The following is a 17,885-nucleotide window of genomic DNA, read 5'->3' as shown; positions in this document are numbered from 1 at the left end:
AATGCGCGTAGTAATCAATTAAAATTTCTAGTAAGACTTTTTACCTAGAATCGAAACTGAACATGACGGCAAACTTTTCAAATGAAGATTGATAGCTACAAATATTCAAGAAATACGTTATACATTAACGTTGTTATTGTTATTCCTTTATTCCAATTTACAGACATCTTTCGCGATGATATATATCTAATGCATCCAATGAAAAATCGAAATAATCATAAGGAAGTTTAGTTTAAACTCGATAAATTGTTATTTATTTATGTGATTTCGATGAGAAATATTTTTGCCTTTCTCATACAGAAAGGTTATGCAATCACTTGAAAAACCGACTAGTGAAAATTAGTGTCATATGCCATTCGACTCAGTTCATCGAGCTGTGCACGAGTTCGGTTTAACATCTCATCCAAGTCAGTCGATAAACCAAAACCGCTTAGGTTCGGGACAGAAGAAACCAAGTACAGTATTGTGTAGTGATCAATAGAACGATCTTGAAATGAGTGAACCAAACGAACAAAAGCTACCGTCGGTACGAAAGAATACAATTATTGTTGACTTCAGACAGTGCAAAATTCGACCTTCAATACGAGAACTTGAAGGTTTGCTCAAGGAGCAAATGCATATTGACATTAAACGTGTGCATTTACTTCAATGCAATAAGACCAATAATGTTGTTTATATCCAGTTCTATAAAGAGTTGGATGCAATTCAATTCGCTAAAGACAATAATAATGTGCACTATGTGGAGCATGAAAATATCAAGTACAAAATTCCAGTATATATGGAAGGTAGTGCTATAGAAGTGCGTGTGCTTGATCTTCCCTCAAGCGTCATCGATCCTTATATTCGCAAAACCATGTCCCAATACGGAGAGATTCTCTCTATCGAAAAAGAAAAGTGGAAGAATTTTTTCCCCGGTATTTTAAATGGCGTACGTTTGTTACGCATGCGCTTGAGGAGGCCTATACCTTCTTATGTGACATTCGGTCAGGATACAATAATCCCGTGCAAATCACTTGTTACCTATGACAATCCGATGCCACATGTCAATATTGCCAAAAAGCTGTTCACTACGGTAAGCCATGTGATTAACTGGACAAGGAGACAACTACACCAAAGGACAACGGTGCCTCCTTCACGCCAACCCCTAGCAACCCCAGTACACCTGTGATAGCCACCAACAACAGTGAAGCATCCCCTTCAACGAAACCATCCAACGTAACCCCTATAGAACAAAGTACACCAGCTGCAGTTAACAGCTTACCATCCAACCAACCAGCAACTGCAAACAATGTACAACAAGGCGCATCTACAGCAACTAGCAAAGAAATCAACAACAATACCACGACAATGGATGATGAGACGAACCACGAACAAACTGCCCCTCAATCCTCGCAGGAGGAAAATGGAAGCTCCTCTCCCCCAAGAAAAAGGGTGACAACGAGATCCAATACAAAAAAAATATCTAAAAACTCAGCTAAATCGACCACGTAAAGCTTGTACGCAAATAGGCCTGAATAAAATATCTTTTAAATAAAAAATCGAGCTGAGCAATGTCTGTGTGTGTGTGTGTGTCAAATAATCTCACTAGATTTTCTCGGAGATGGCGGATCCGATTTTGACAAACTTAGATTCAAATGAAAGGTCTTGTGGTACCATACGGAATTCCTGAATTTTATCTGGATCCGACTTCCGGTTCCGGAGTTATAGGGTAAAGTGTGTTCAATATTGTACACCGTCACTTAAAATATTTTCGGATGCAACAAACATTAAAATCGTAATTTGGAGTTTGTACTAGAAGAGTTTGTGTGTCATGTTAGTTGGTGGCCGTACGAGCCGACTTTGATTATACCGATTCTTGGGTTCCAGTGCCGAAAGTGCATATAATAGTGAACCCATTTCGTTTTTTTAAAGATGACTTACGCAATCAAAGCACTGTTTTATTCTGTATGTTATGCATAAACAATCTCTTGGTTTCTTTCAAAAATTGAAGAGAAAAATTTTGAATAGAATACCACAATATTATAATTACATGAGAAAGGCATAATTACACCACTAAATGGATTAAAACAGGTTTTTTAATTGGTGTTGTGTTTCAATTTCCTTGAACTTTTTCGTAGAGCTGAATCTCTCATTTTTTGCTTTACATGATCAGCTACTTTAACTGAACTTCTCTTGGTATTCCGCTTCATTTTGTATTTGTGAATTTTTGTTTCCTCCAACATTTTGCGCATATGCCTTACCCTAATAATTATTCTTCTAGAAATATAGGTGATTTGCGTAAAATCTTATCAGGAGTATCAGGGACCTGTTTTTTGATTTGTTCAAAAGTTCGCTTCTCAACATCTCTAGGATTTCTAAACCCAATGAATTCAGAATCACCACATTTGATGTTATGTAGATAGTTGAAGAAACTATCCATTTTATTCGTTACATCCATCCATTCCTGAGAAGGTTGAAGTAGCCTCCCGAAACAAAATTCCTTCACATAGGTTTCGTTACGAGCTACTTCTTCAGAACTTTTAAGAGCTTCTTCTGTTCGTTTTGCGATTGTTGGGAAATCAGTCATAAGGCTACGAGCAATGTAACCAGATACATATTCGGCCCCATCTTCTTCCTCGAGCGATCGTTCTTTTGGCATGTAACACCAAGATTCTTCTTAATTGAAAGTTTCAGAGCCACCAGTTGATTCGGCTTTGGATTCTTTCATACGGCATTTAAACAGTTTAGCCATGATAATTTCCTCGCCAAGAATATCATCTTGAGTGTTCTGATTTCATTTTAATTGCTCATTCAGATTTTTCCCTAATATTATCAATCGCAGTCGTTCTAAGGCTTGAAGGGGGCTTGGGTGATCATGTGCACTTCCACTCATTTTCAAGGTTGCGAATAGATTCTCCACGGGTTCTTGATTGAGTTTATAAGTCATGACGAATAATATATTGTAATCTTTTTGCATCTTGACGAACTTTTGAATGGAGGCAATCGAAAAATGTGGAAGGTCTGAAAAGATCGGAAAAGTATTTACAGAACACAGATTCAAATTGTGATTTTCATTTGAGGAAACAGCTCAATATTTTATCGTTAGCATTATTTCTTTTTTCTATCACATTGATCTGGCATCGCTGGTTCCAACCCCAACTGCGCTCATACATATAACAGCAAATGAATTTCACGAATAACTTTTAACTCCTGCTAATTTTGTTGGATTACCTAGAGTTATTTCGATTTAATCGATACTTTTTCAATATTACCTGAAACTCTAATAATCTTTTTAGAAAGAGTTTGTTTTTTTTTGTCGTGAATACGACTTACTTTACTATGGGGTGTCTTTTCAAAATCAGCAATATGGAAGAATGGACAGAACTTAATCGTGAATATCTCGAATTTATTAATGCCAGCAACATAATTCTTTCACCCTTTCATCAAAAATATGATCAGGAATTTAGGATAATATTTTGAACAGTGTGAGATAATCACAAACAACTCAAAAATTAAGTTTTCTCAAAATTTGAAAACAACACGGAAAACTCTTTACTTTCGCTTGGGTTATAACAACATTTTGATAGTATCTTATACTAAAATTTTGAAAACTGCAAATGAAATAATCGACATCAAAATTCTCTAAGGTGCCATTTAGAACCATAATTTTATACCCAAAGAATTATGCGGAATTCTACTTCACTATACTGTATACGGCCCATTTTTCAACCAGTTGTAGTTTGTAGTAAACTTTCTGCAGATTTACTATATAAAATGCATAGCACCGGCTCAGAAGCCATTCATTTCGAATTTGGCTGTCGTTGTCATCGTGTGCGATCGAGGAATCTCCAAGCGAAATACAAAGCTTGTTACCACAAGCGGAAGAAGCAGAAGACTCCAACAGAACACATATCAGTTTCGCATTCACGGACAACGGGTCATCCTGGAAATAGAAGACGGAAGTCAGCGGTATCCAGCGGAAGTCAATGCTATCCATCGGAATTTGAACTCAACTCGTCACTCTCCATCATGAACGCCTTCATAAAAGGTTCTTTTCAGAACCACCATTATTTTATCATAAGGAACTATACTGGTGATTTCGTAATATTTGTGTGTCAGAATGTTTAATGTAACTAATCTGTACTGTAGTTTAGGTGTATCGTTTCAAATTCTAGTAGTGTAAAAGGGCAAAACTTGCACAATTCACACTATCGAGCAGTGTTAGTTTTATTCGTATTCACGTCATCCAGTTATGTCGCTGACATTACACACCTGTACTTTTTGGTTTTGTTTCGCATTTGAATGAATAATGTCTCACAAATATTGTGTCAAAATTTCAATTAGATTAGCGCAAAATTGACGATGTTACGAGTATATTTATACATTAATACCTACCTTGCCACACTCTCCAGTTTCTATTTATAGGTGCTAAATTACGGACCCCTGTACAAGAGAATGAAAAATATATTGATGAATGTGATGTGCATTAGAGATGGTCGGGTATAGAAATTCTTATACCCGAACCCGACCCGTACCCGAGTGGTCAGCAAAAAAATTTACCCGTACCCGACCCGTACCCGATTAAAAATTAAAAAAATTACCCGTACCCGACCCGTACCCGATCAATAATAAAAAAAAATTACCCGTACCCGATAAAAAATAAAAAATTTTACCCGTACCTGACCCGTACCCGATAAAAAATTACCTGTACCCGACCCGAATGAGTAGTAAAAATTTTACCAAAATTCAGTATGGAAAAAATAAAGTGTTTTAGATATCGAGCCGTATCAGGCTCTAGTTGGTAAGAAAAATACATTAAAATGCTTGTTTACTTTTAAACATATAAATACACTGTGGAGCATGAATAATGTAATGTAACTTTTTTTTAAACATGAAAAAGAAAAACGTTTCATCCGAATTCAAAATTTATTTTTTCATATTAAAGTACAATCTCTCCGGGTAATTGTGGCATATAATTTCATTCAAATGGCTGCCTCGGCTGGCCTTGCAGTACGCCATACGGTCGGTCCAGCTTTTTAATACATTTTCGATTGTATGCAGCTTTATTTCAGCTATGGATGCACGAATGTTATCCTTCAAGGCTTGAATTGCTTCTGGCTTGTCCACATAACACTTATCTTTGACAGCCGCTCAAAGATAATAGTCTAACGGTGTCAAATCACAGCTCCGAGGCGGCCAAACGACATCCGAATTTCGACTGATAATTCGATCTTCGAAGACTGTGCACAGATGATCGATCGTAGCGTTGGCTGTGTGGCACGGAGCACCGTCTTGTTGGAACGAAATAGTGTCCAAGTCTTCCTCTTCAAGTAACGGGAAGAATCAATCGCTAATCATGGCGCGGTAGCGCTCACCATTGACCGTGGTGGCGGCTCCTGCCTCATTTTCGAAGAAAAATGGCCCAATGATGCCGCCAGATCAAAATAAGCACGAAACCGTCACTCTCTGAGATCGGCTTCTCCATGATGACGTGCGGGTTTTCCGTCCTTAGATGCGACAATTTTGCTTATTAACTTACCCGCCGAGATGAAAATGTGCCTCATCCGAGAAGATGATTTTTTTGCACACATTCCGCAACATTATCATGATTTTGAAAGTAAAACTGCACTATTTTCAGGCGGTCCTCAAGCGTATACACAACCATTTTCGTTCAGCGGAAGGATACAACTAAGTTTCTGTCAAATCAAAAGTGACATTGAGGTTACCAATGTCGAAATAACCGCTAGTTCAAAAATAAATGTTAGATGGCGGACCCTGTAGATTTTCAATGTCTTTGGTACTTTATACTCATTTACAAATGTTAACAAAAGGGAGTAATATCAACTCAAATTTTTCGAGAAGCATATTTACCCAAAATGTCGTAATACCCGTTGTATTCAATTTTGGTTAGGTATGGTTTTTACGAAACAGTGCGACTTTTGATCCAATTCTTTAGAACCGCAAGTAAGCGTGCTCGTTATCTTGACACACAAATAAAAATTCACATTCGAATCACTTGAAAAATCACTTAAAATAGTTCCAAATGTCAAATTGAATATTATACGTGACGAAAATGAATGTTATGCGAACATCCCCTAAAAAGGAATAGTGTGTTATCAGTTCGTTTACGTGAATTGACCAAAGAATCAAACAATGTACACCCAAACCTCCATTTACGAACCTTATATATGTATGTATGTATGCTTACACACTCACTCGTTTGCGTATATTGGTATCTATTTATACATATAAATAATCGCTTTTACTTCACCAATATTTATATGTATTAAGAAATACAAATATTTGCACACATGCGTACGTATATCAAAACATATATACATATATAAGTGACGTAAATGGAGGTTTGGGTGTACGTGTATTCCCGGTGTGAAAAATTCAATTTTGAACATGGTGAACAGTGAGTCCTTCAAGTGTAAGTAGTTTGAACATTCGTAGGAAATTTTTTTGGTTACAATTTTTTACTACAAAGCAAAATGAATTATGATTTTGATTTAAATTAATCTGTCAACTATGCCCGTTTTGTAAGCCTCACAAACCCACACCCACGATGTTATCGGTAGCTGGTGGTTTTTACAGAAATTGAACCGGTGGAACCCTCAACGAGTGAACACGGTGAAAATTTCAGTATTTCACAAGAAAAGATTTTCACCCTTACTTTTGCGACTCCACGTTGTCACGCATCGAGATTTTCACTTGTAGTCCAGTGAAAAGAAACGAAAATTAACTAGCAATATAGCCCAACTTGCTGTGCCATCAATCGGTGTCATTTCAAGAGAGGTGACACCACCCAGAAGTGCAGAATAGGAACTTCTATGCAGATTTTCTGAAATAAATGTTCATGTTTTTATGGTAAGAATCCTAATGATTTTTATGAAAATTTTGAAAATCTCCAACCAATATTTAAAATAACAGTTTTCTGGTATCGGAATGTGATATGAGTACTACACTACATTTTATATACTGCCCATACTTGCATATCAGCCCCATATGGGAAATCGGCATGTTGAGAAAAAGACGATCAAAAGTTTATTTCCAAATTTTTTTTTATATATTGTGCTCCCTAATGCTGGTCCCGGGTTGGCGGTTCAATACATAGGACGCTGGTCTTACAAGCCAGCTGTCGTATGTTCGAGCTCCGACCTGGAAGGATTCTTAGTGTCAGTAGGATCCATAGTACTAGCCATGTAATGATTCTGTACGCTAAGAATCGGCTGCGAAGTCTGTTGAAACAGAAAGGCCAAACTCCACGAAAGGAATGTAATGCAAAAACGTTGCTTTGCTCCCTAATGCTAAATCTTGGTATTATTACATGAAATATCGTTAATACACCTTTGCTGTTGCAATATTGCAACAAATGAAATTATTGAAATTTTGCACTGAATGGGACTGATATGCGGGTAGTTTAGCATATGGGACACAGAAATGAGTTGATATTTTTTTATATTTTACTGAACAAACCCTCAACTTTCATTGCAATTTCTGAGAGTATATTGAGGAAAGACTCTATTCCTCAAGCTAACTCAAAATTGGCGAAAATCGATATGAGACTGATATGCGAGTATGGGCAGTATATGAATCAAATAATTTTTTCTGAATTGTGCATTAAACAGTTTTAAAATGACAGTCCATTAAAACCTACGTGAAAAGTAGATTCCGACCGCAACATCATAGAGCTAAGGCAGTGTGTCTTATTAAATATGTTATAAACAAAGTAGGGCGGGAAATATTCACATAACTTTTCACGTAACTATGATTGATCTTTTTTTAAATGAAGAAAAAAATGTTTTTTTTTTCTGGAAAAAGATGCCAGTTGACAGGTCTGGTCCTAGGCGCGAATGTCAAAACCCCTTGAATCAAATTGATTATTTTTCGGAAGTACTGTTTTGCTATGAAAAAATCTCGTCAACGTGTAAGCATATTTATGTGAAGTACAAATGGTCGGGTAATCGATCCGAAAAAAAAATTTACCCGTACCCGACCCGTACCCGAGTGAGCGGTAAATTTTTTTACCCGTACCCGACCCGTACCCGAGTGAGCAGTAAAATTTTTTACCCGTACCCGACCCGTACCCGATTGAAAATAAAAATTTTTACCCGTACCCGACCAAAAACCCGTCGGTACGGGTACGGGTCGGGTTTCGGGTAAAATACCCGATACCCGACCATCTCTAATGTGCATGTAGTGAGAGTTTCTCTCTCAATATGGCCGCCAACCTCTAGTGAAAGCCTGCGAAAATTGTTAATTTCCTCACATGGAATTTCTCATATTTGTATAATTTTGTGGTCATTGGAATATTATCGTATGAAGAGATTCACATGCTAACTGTGTTTCTATTATTATTGTTCTTTTATTACGTAGATTAAAAAACAATTTCAAATCTCGAATTCCCGGGCTACCAGCTGCACGCGCCCTGCACGGCAGTGTCGGGCCTAGGAGAACAATGGAACAATTCGAATGGAACATTTCACCGAAAGGGTAATTTCGAATACATCATATTATTTTTTTGTGTTATCATGTCTTTGTATAATTGATGTGGCGCAGCCACATAACAGAAGCCAAGATGGCTCGGCGGCTCAAAGCCGCCGAGGCGACGTTAGCTGAGTTTGCCGTACCGCCGGAAAATACCACATACACTTGCCTAGTAGATACACTTATGCAATTGCTGATTGATAGTAACTAATAGTCAGAAAGTTTTCTTGAGAACTCCGTTGTGAGGTTCATGAATCAATCTTCATTCAACAGTACAAGAATCAATCTTTATTCCAAAATTGTAGGTCAACAAAACGAGCGTTAACGCTATTATCTTTCTTTTGGTTTTTATTTTAAATCAGTTCCAATTATGGAATTAGAACAATTGCAGGATTCGGTGAAATGGCATTCGGCGAAGTGATCCGTTCGGCAAAATGACCCTTGCGGCGAAACGGCTTTCGGCGAAATGACCCTCATCTCACCAACAAACATCTACAAATTTCGCGCAATATTTGATTTATTATTTATTTATTTATTATTTTCGTTCCTATCGTTCGCCCGCTAAAGATACATTACATAGTAAAATCTGTATTTCCTTCTGTTCCACGGAGCGACCGAATAGGACAAAGTCACAGGGAGCCAAATCAGGTGAATTCGGTGGTTGCTGAATAGCTTTTTTCGGCGAATTGCTTCACGCAAGCGTCTCGTAATGTTCAAATAATACTGTTTATTGCTTGTAATCAATGAAAACTGTGAGCACCGTCTTCTTTTTCGACTGAAATCGACACAGACTCACGGCCACTTCTGAAACGTTTGTGCCACTGATAAACGACTGTTTTCTTCAGAGTATCGTTGCCGAAACACTCTTCTAGCATTTGCAATATCATCGCATCAGGCACGTACCCAGAGAGGGGGGGGGGGGGCGAGGGGCCCTGGCCCCTCCCGAAATCAGAAACAGAAATAAAAAAATGTTTGATTCGAAGCGAACAGTGTCAAAACTAAATAAAATGAAAATTAAATACGGGGCAAAATGAACGACAATACAAAAATACACTTAATTATTCTGGATGACTGGAATATGAAAGTGCGCGAGCTTACCATAGTTGAGCTAGATTCTGCAAGGGGACGGGTATAGCGTGACGGGTAAGTCGATGTCTTTCACGCAGCCCGCCTGGGTTCGATTCCCAACCCCGAACATAGGATCAGAAAGTTTTTCTACCCCGAAGAGGCCATAAGATAAAAACATCAATAATTGAAAAAATATAAAAGACTCTGCTAATTAGAAAGATATTCTGTCGCTGGATCTCGCACATACTTATTTACGACTAAAAAGACAAGCGCAAGGCACTTCGAGTACAAGTTTGGCTGGACCCATTATTATACGCGGCCCATTTCAAAGTTTGACGGATGGAAAGTTATTTGGGTTTATTTTCGTTTGCATAAGATCACGGTTTTCGTAAGATTTCCGCTCTTCAATGTGTTCAGTCGCATTTAAGAAATTTGCTCACACAAAACAGAAATTTGTATCGAACCGACTTGCACTTTGTGCGATTTTATGAGACTTTGTCGATGACAAGAGTAAGGCATTATCACACCACTAGGAGGATTAACAATGTGTTTTTTTATGAAAATTTTTCCCCGATATTCCCGAACTGGCAGTCGAATTCGGTAAAATTCAATATGCGATATTAGCCAGTAATGCGGTTAATTCATTCCGAACAAAAGTCAATTAGCATTCAAATGCAAAATATTTTAATATTTTCCATAACACATCACACGTGAAATACTACTTTTCATATACTGTTGCAAGCAATAAAAATCATTATGGCATTCTTTTTTGTTTTACATGAATTTTACTTACTTACCATTAGAATATCACATATGTCTTATTTTGAAACCGATTTAACTCTTATCTGAATTCATTAAACTTTTATGTGTTTTTTTATAAAAATCAAATGCTTTTCTATTGACTAGTTATCAGTAGGACTCGTATTTATTAGATGAAATTTATTTTCCATTGCATTCAGTGAGAGATGTTTTCCTTATTTTTTATAATAATTGATTAAGCCCGATTGATAGCTATAATTCTCATGAAAGTTGCAATCGATTGCTTCCATACGATTATACTTTGAAACAAAATGTCGTATTTCCACGCATTTTCCGAAGATGGCAAGTATGTTCGCAGTTGCCCGACCGATTTCGACAATAAAAAATCCACGTTATTTTAATTTTTTTTCAATCAAATGAATCAACTTAGTTTCTTAATCTGTTAACTAGGAACTTTAGCTTTCCATTGATGTATAGATGTCCGCATAATGTGCACTAAGTCAGAAGTTATGAGCTCAAAATAAAAGGGTGCCGGTAACCGAACACTCTCCCCTACTTTACAAGTGAAATGATCTATTCATGGGCTTTACACATAAGGCGTACGTACAGTTCACTTAAAAGTTATCCTCATTTCAATTGAAGATTATAAATGAACATATAAATGTTACATGATATACAATCTGTTACATAAGAGCGTGATAACGATTACTCGCCATCGGTAAAGTGGAATGGTGTTTTTTATTTTTTTTAACACAGAGGTCAGTAGTATCCTTCAATCAGCTGACTATTGTTTAGAATTCGATCTCAGCATTTTTCCAAAATGAGTACCGTGTACGATACAAGCTTCGAAGCAGTTTTTTGTGCTCGCACCCGAAAGGTCTCTGAATGACCCAAGCTGCCGCGGCGTAATACATGTAAAAGTCGAAACAGTTGCTGAGTAAGTGGGTGAATCATTTTAAAGGGGTCCTAAACTGACTCGATTTTCAGTTCAACAACGTAGAAAATTGGTTCGAAACTGGTTTCAAACAAACGGTTTGACAGCAGTTGGGGTGGAAACTGCATTCTGTTTAGCATCAAGTTAATGAGATTAAGTCTAGCGATCTCTGATAAAACCGAGTGCACTTTTTTTTCGTTTTTTTTTCTCATTTTACCCTATTACTAGATAACAATTAGTACCATACTATGATACTGTAAGACCTTTCATTTGAATCTATTTATGTTAAAAAAGACGGGTGAGTAATGTCATAGACATAACCGGATGGCGTGAATACGAATAAAATGAATGATTCAGTGTATTTGATATTGAAGAATCTGAATTTTGGACTTGGATTTCTGAAACCAGATTTCGAAGCAGACTGCTAAAATTGAATTTTGAATCTGGACCTAGATTCTACAGCTGAATGTTAGCTACAGAATTCCGGTTCAGGTTTCAGTTTTAAAGTTCGGATACCGAACTCAGCTCCGAAATTCAGATTAATTTAGTTCAACAATTTTCAGATTCTATTTCCTGGTTTCAGATTGTAGAACTGAATTCTTGAACCAAATTCTAATCCTGCACTGAACTGAATTCTGAACATGGATTCTGTAGTGTGTTTTTGAACTGAATTCTGGAAATACATTTGATTTATGAATCTGAATTAAAATCCTAGATTTCTGTCTGATGTTCCAGAACTTCAGGTTCAGAACTCAGTTTTAGGATACTGAATTCTGAATTCCGGACAGAAATCTTGAAACTGAATTCTGGTCTGATACGCCTCTTCAGTTCCAGAATTCAATTTCAAAATTCAGATCTAAGTCCAGGATTCATTTCTGAAATTTAGTTCGAGAGCCCAGATCTAGAATCGAGACCATGATCTCAGTTCCAGAATCCAGGCGAAGAATCAAATCCTAAAATTCGGCTTCAACCAGAGATTCTGGAACTCGATTCTGGCCTTGGATTCTGAACAAGGAGCTGAAGTTAAGATCTGAATTGTGAAAATGAAAAAGAAAATCTGGTCTTGAATTCTGAATCTGATATCCGGTACTGAGCTCTAGAATTCTGGTCTGAGTCAACTACGCAGGCTAGAATGAATGAAGTATCAATTTAGGCAAAATGCAATTCGAATTAGAATTATTTGTGGTTACTTCATGCAACTGAAAATTTTATCACACATTTATCAATGACTTGGAGAAAAAATTATGTTAAATGGAACAAAAAATAAGCTCTCAAAAGGCGCTCCATAGTAAAGTGAGACGTATTTAGGATAAAAAAGTCGAGAAAAGTAAGCGAAAATATCTAATCGGGAGACTGAGAGCTCCACTCGGTGGTAATTCCGGGAACTTTTTGATCAAGGTAATATATCATCACGATTTTATGCTATTTGTGGCATCACAAGGAAAGTTTAAAAAAGGAACTCCTTCAATTGCATGATCCGTTTTTCTTTAAATTACTGCCGGGCGAGGAATGCATCCGGGATGGTAACCCTAGCTCCCTGTAAAAGTGAAAGGTTTCAAATCATGTTGAATGGCAATATGTAGGAGAGAGTCGGCAGCTTTAGGCCAGTTTTCATTTGATATTTTTATAACTGTAAATGAAAGGTATTTAAACATTTCGCACTCTCGCATTTCAATATGCCTCATTATCTTCATTGTTTTGTAAACAGATACATATGCATTTTGTACAAAACAAATCAGCTTGAAAATTTAGAGACATTTGGTCCAAGACACCCTCCATGATGGGTGCCTTGGGTTACAACTGTCATATTTAAATTTATTATTGTGGCATTTGATAAAACTTTACAGTTCGCTTTCACTTCGCATTCAAGTCAGTCGATAAAACAAAGCCGCTTACGTTCGGGTACCGTGTAGTGAACAACAGAACGTGAATAACGAATCACTCACGGAACTACCCGCGATCCCATTTCAACCAGAATATTAGTTGATTTTCTGAATTCGATTGGTTAAAATTTGGTACAACTAATCGGTTGTTGTTTTAACTAAACTGTCATTTTTGTTTTTCGATTAGCAGAGATGATGGTTGAAACAACTAATTTTGCTGTTTGAAAAAAAAAAATGCTGTCAATTAGTGAGGACACATACCTTTCAATTTCAACAAATATTTTAGTTGAAATAACTGGTGTTGTTATTGAAACAAAATTCTGTTAGTTGAAAAATAAATCGGTTTTATTTGTTTTAGACATTGCAAATAGTTGAATCAACTCAAACAATGTTATTGATTTACGAAAATAATCAAAATATACTTACTGATACACGTCATGATCTATTTGAAATAAGTTCGGTATGTTGAGATTCATGAAATAAATATCGTTGTTAAAATATAAACAGTATTTTATATTGACATTAGGGCTGGGAAAACCACCGATCACTGTTGATTTCAAGTGATCTTAACCAAAGAATAAATTATCATTACGAAATCAGAACTGATCTGATCTCTAAGTAATTTTGATTTTTGTATGATCATGATCATGTCAAGTCGAGATCAGTAAAGATCTAAATTCTAAAAAAATACTTCTGATTCGATCGGAAATGATTGATGCAGAAAAACGTTTTTAATCAGCAAAAGTGCCCGGAGGGGCGAGTAAATTAGCGAAATTATTAGATTTATCTAAAGTGAGTATTGAAAGATGATGCCTTCAAACGGTTGAACTAAAGTTATGCACTGATAATTTTAGTCAATTTATATGAGCTTGGGTGCATCAACCGCTGGGAATTGGAATTTTGCGACGGAAATTCAAACGCGCCATTCAATCGCAGAGCGTTCTGTGTGTTTGAAACCCTTCGCTCCTGTTACTTTTATATATTAAATTCATGTCAAAAAGCGTTTTATTGCTAATGCATGAACATCATCATCGGTATCAAACAGCTGGAAGTAAAACAGTCTGCTGGAAGTAAATCAATGATCGAATTTGAAGCATAAAATTTTTGCGCATACCTGAAAGATTACGAGATGATCATTTATTAACATTTTCTAATTTGTCACCAAATCTTTCTCATCTTACACAAGGTTAACTTTATCACAACACCGCTGTTAGATAAACACTTGTTATCATAAATTTTTCAAATCGAATGAACACAATTTCACCAAACGCTTTAACCATCAATGTTGTTTTCATTGACATTTTGAAGCGACGCGAACAGATTTCAACTAAAAAAGTTGTTGATTTTGCATTGCGATTATTGTTTTGCTTTCAACTGTCTCCGGCATTTGACAGCATTCAAAACAACATATTTTTCAACTACTTGAATATATACAAATCAAAAACCATATTGGCTGAATCAAAAAGAAATTAGTCAAATCAACTATCGCAAAAATCAAAAACTGCGATATCGCAATTTTATGATCGAAGGGTTCTCCGTGCTGCTTCCCCCTCATTCGCTGGATAGCAATTAAAACGCCTCTCCTCCAAGGAAGAAAATGACAACTAGATACAGTCATAAGAAAAAATATTTTTTTATCATTGCTAAACAGCCACGTTAAACTTAAGCGCATATGAGCCGAAATAAAAATATCTTTATGAAAAAATAAAACTGAATAATTCTGTTCCATATAAAGGCCAAAAAAGTTCAGGTTGGTGTTTTGTCAGAAATTCATAGTTTTATTATAATTTATATCGTATATTATGATAAACAATATCATGCAAGTAAAAATTCAAAAAAAAATTTAACATAAGCAAAACTGATTTCGAAATTTGACGCAAGCGTTTTGCTACTGACTTTCTAGGAATTGAGGACTTCTTACCTCATTTTTTATCCAAAATGGCACTTTTCAGGGCCGTTGCTAATTCTTGCTCTTTTTGCCCCTGTTCATGAGCAGTGGCCTAAGGCACCCGATTTTGTTTTCTAAGAAAAAACTCATGAAACATTATTGGCAACATTCGAGTTGTAATGAAGTCCATAAAATCATATTTTTTGATACTTAGTTTCATTATTCTCTGTAAAACTGAAGAAAAAAAACCTGTTGGTGTTTAATACCTTTTTCATATAACTTATTTTATCATTATTATTACCAAGGAGTTCTTCAAAAAACTTGTCTTTGAATCTTGAAAAAGAACAAAAATGTTTTTTTTGGGCAAAGCTCATAAGAATTCTTCTAAAACTAAAACTTTGCCAGAATTGAGTCAGCTACTGTTTTCAACAAAAATTAGGCACAAGTTTGAATTTTTTTTTATTTGTTTATTAACTTTTCACTTTTTTCATTGAATAAGCAATAAGAAAATTTTTTTGGAATCGCATATTTGAAAGCTAAGGGAAAGACGAATATTTCTAGGCTTGAACGAATTTTTGGTATCTTCATTAGATTTTTCGGTATAGACTGTTGAAATAAGTTGAAATCTCTTTTGTGAACGCGGAGCTTCGAAAAATCATTTCTCAAAAATTTCACGTATAATATTGAAACAAAGAAAATACGTATTGAATATTTTTGAGTTAAAATCATATTAAAAACAAGTCTGATTTGGTGAGGAACAAGGCTGATTTTGTAAGGAATTAGGCTCTCTGACAGCTCACTTACAACCACAAATGCAAATGAGATTGGTTTGTTTTCATCAGTAAACGCATGCATTAAACACGATTCAGACGATCAATCAACTTCGGTCGACGTCCAGATTAATTCAATAATTTTTTTAGCCGAATATCCGACGTATCCACGTATCCGACGTTAAAATGTTCCGTGAACTTGACGTAGTGTCCTTTCCTATGAATTGCTTAAATTAATGTTGTTCTGTAATCGTTACATGCAGGTGATAGTCGCTTGATGCTGCGTGTGAATCGCTTTTACATATTGTTTTGTTTTCATCAGGAAACGTGTTGGCCACCCATTTTTGAGTAGGGCCGCCGTTAATTTTTCTTCCTGCATAGAAACCTCAATACCCAATATATAGATAAGAGAAAAAGCCGCGGAATAAAATTTATCATCTAAATACGACTTTTGTGGACGCGGATGGATATGGTTCTGATTTGTTCGGTAACTTTTTGGTAAGAATACTCGAAAACAGTACAAAAATATATAATAAGTGATATATAAAAATTTTTCGCATGATTCAAAGAAAAACTTGAATCACTATGATGATTATACAAAACAAAAAGCCAAAGCCTTGGTGTGACATTCCTTTCGTTGAATTTGTTTCAACAGACGTCGCAGCCGATTTATAGCATACAGAACCATTGAATGATGGTACGATCCTGCTGGCTCTAAACAACCCTTCAGGTTGAGGATCCAGTAAACAGTAAACATCCAGTAAAGCGATATTTGTACAAATCTGTTTAGTGTGGGGCGACTTGCAATTTTCAAATTCAAATGATGAACATCTGATGAACTTTTAAACTGTAAACAAATACACGGCGACTGTCAAAAAATTCATGTTCATTTTTGTGAGGCTATGTTATGGTCGTGCAAAACCAAATTTGTTAAATATCAAAATGTCCTGCTCTCTAATTCAGATCATTAAATGATACGTTTAAAAAAAAATGTCAAGTTCAAGTACAGTACATACATTCTTATCACGAGGGAGCCAACATTCACTATGCTGATTTCGGTACGACTCTTGTCATATGCAAATTTCGATGGGACTCGTCGATCAACAGACGAACTTATCCCTCTATCGAACCTGCCGAATGTAACATTTGGTACACCGCCTGGGGCTACAACCACGTGATTCCGTCGATTTGTCGTCGTGCTGACACGACTGTTGCCGAAACCGTGCCGGCATCAATTTTGGCATGTACACGAAAACATTCGACCCAGCTTAAATTGAATAAATTATACCGCGTGTGTCTGGCTGATAAATTACACACAGCCAGAATGAAATTAATTACGTGGTTCCACGGCTGTTTTTGTTCCCGTTTTGGCAATGCTGGTTCTAAGGGTTACAATTAACAAAGGAAAATTATGAGACGGGTTCGAGACGTGGGAGGGGTTAAAGAACATAATTTTTAGGTTCCCGGCCACATTCCAAACACTAAAAGGCTTCCCTGCTTCATTGTCGCACGTTGTTCGGGGAATTTAAATTTTGTGTTCTCGCATATCCGGGTTCTTCGACAGCTATCGTTTTATTGTTTTAGTTGATCAAACTTTTTGCGGATTTTCATTTTTGCCCTTCTTCAAATTGAAGACTAGGCAACCAGTTTGAACATTAACTTTTCAACCGAATCTCGGAGATTCATGCTTCATTTGGAAATACGTATGTCACAAAAATAGCTCTCTTAACGTACTGCAGATTACAATTAACTAGGAAATTTTGTCAAAGGGTTTTGTATATGTAGCTGTTCTTAAGATATTTGCAATTGTAATTTAAAGAACCCAGGTTTTTGTAGAAGTGTACCATTTGAATGACAAATCGTGGTAACTTGTAAACAACGAATTATCTAAAAATGGTGTACAAGAAAAAGTTGAACGAAATCAATTAGAAAGTTTATAAATAAAACATAAACTGAAACAAAAACTACAACGATCAGCCCCAGGGGTTGTTCGAGCCGTTGATGTGGAACAAGACAATCAAATATTCTAATGATCGACATTTTCAATCAATCGTCACACTTTTGAATCCAGAATATAGACTCTGTTTGTCTTGATTTGTATTTTTATAACATGA

General features: G+C 36.2%; 1 protein-coding gene across 3 annotated transcripts in view; it reads left to right on the top strand.

Annotated features, from left to right (window-relative positions):
* The window catches only part of LOC131427989 (protein tincar), a 420,815-nt gene that overhangs the window by 39,255 nt on the left and 363,675 nt on the right, over window positions 1-17,885 (top strand). The window lies entirely within an intron of this gene.

Source organism: Malaya genurostris, chromosome 2, assembly GCF_030247185.1.
Source record: "Malaya genurostris strain Urasoe2022 chromosome 2, Malgen_1.1, whole genome shotgun sequence".
Taxonomy (NCBI): Eukaryota; Metazoa; Arthropoda; class Insecta; order Diptera; family Culicidae; genus Malaya; species Malaya genurostris.
The sequence above is the reverse complement of the archived record's forward strand: the minus strand, read 5'-3'. Positions and strand labels throughout refer to the sequence as shown.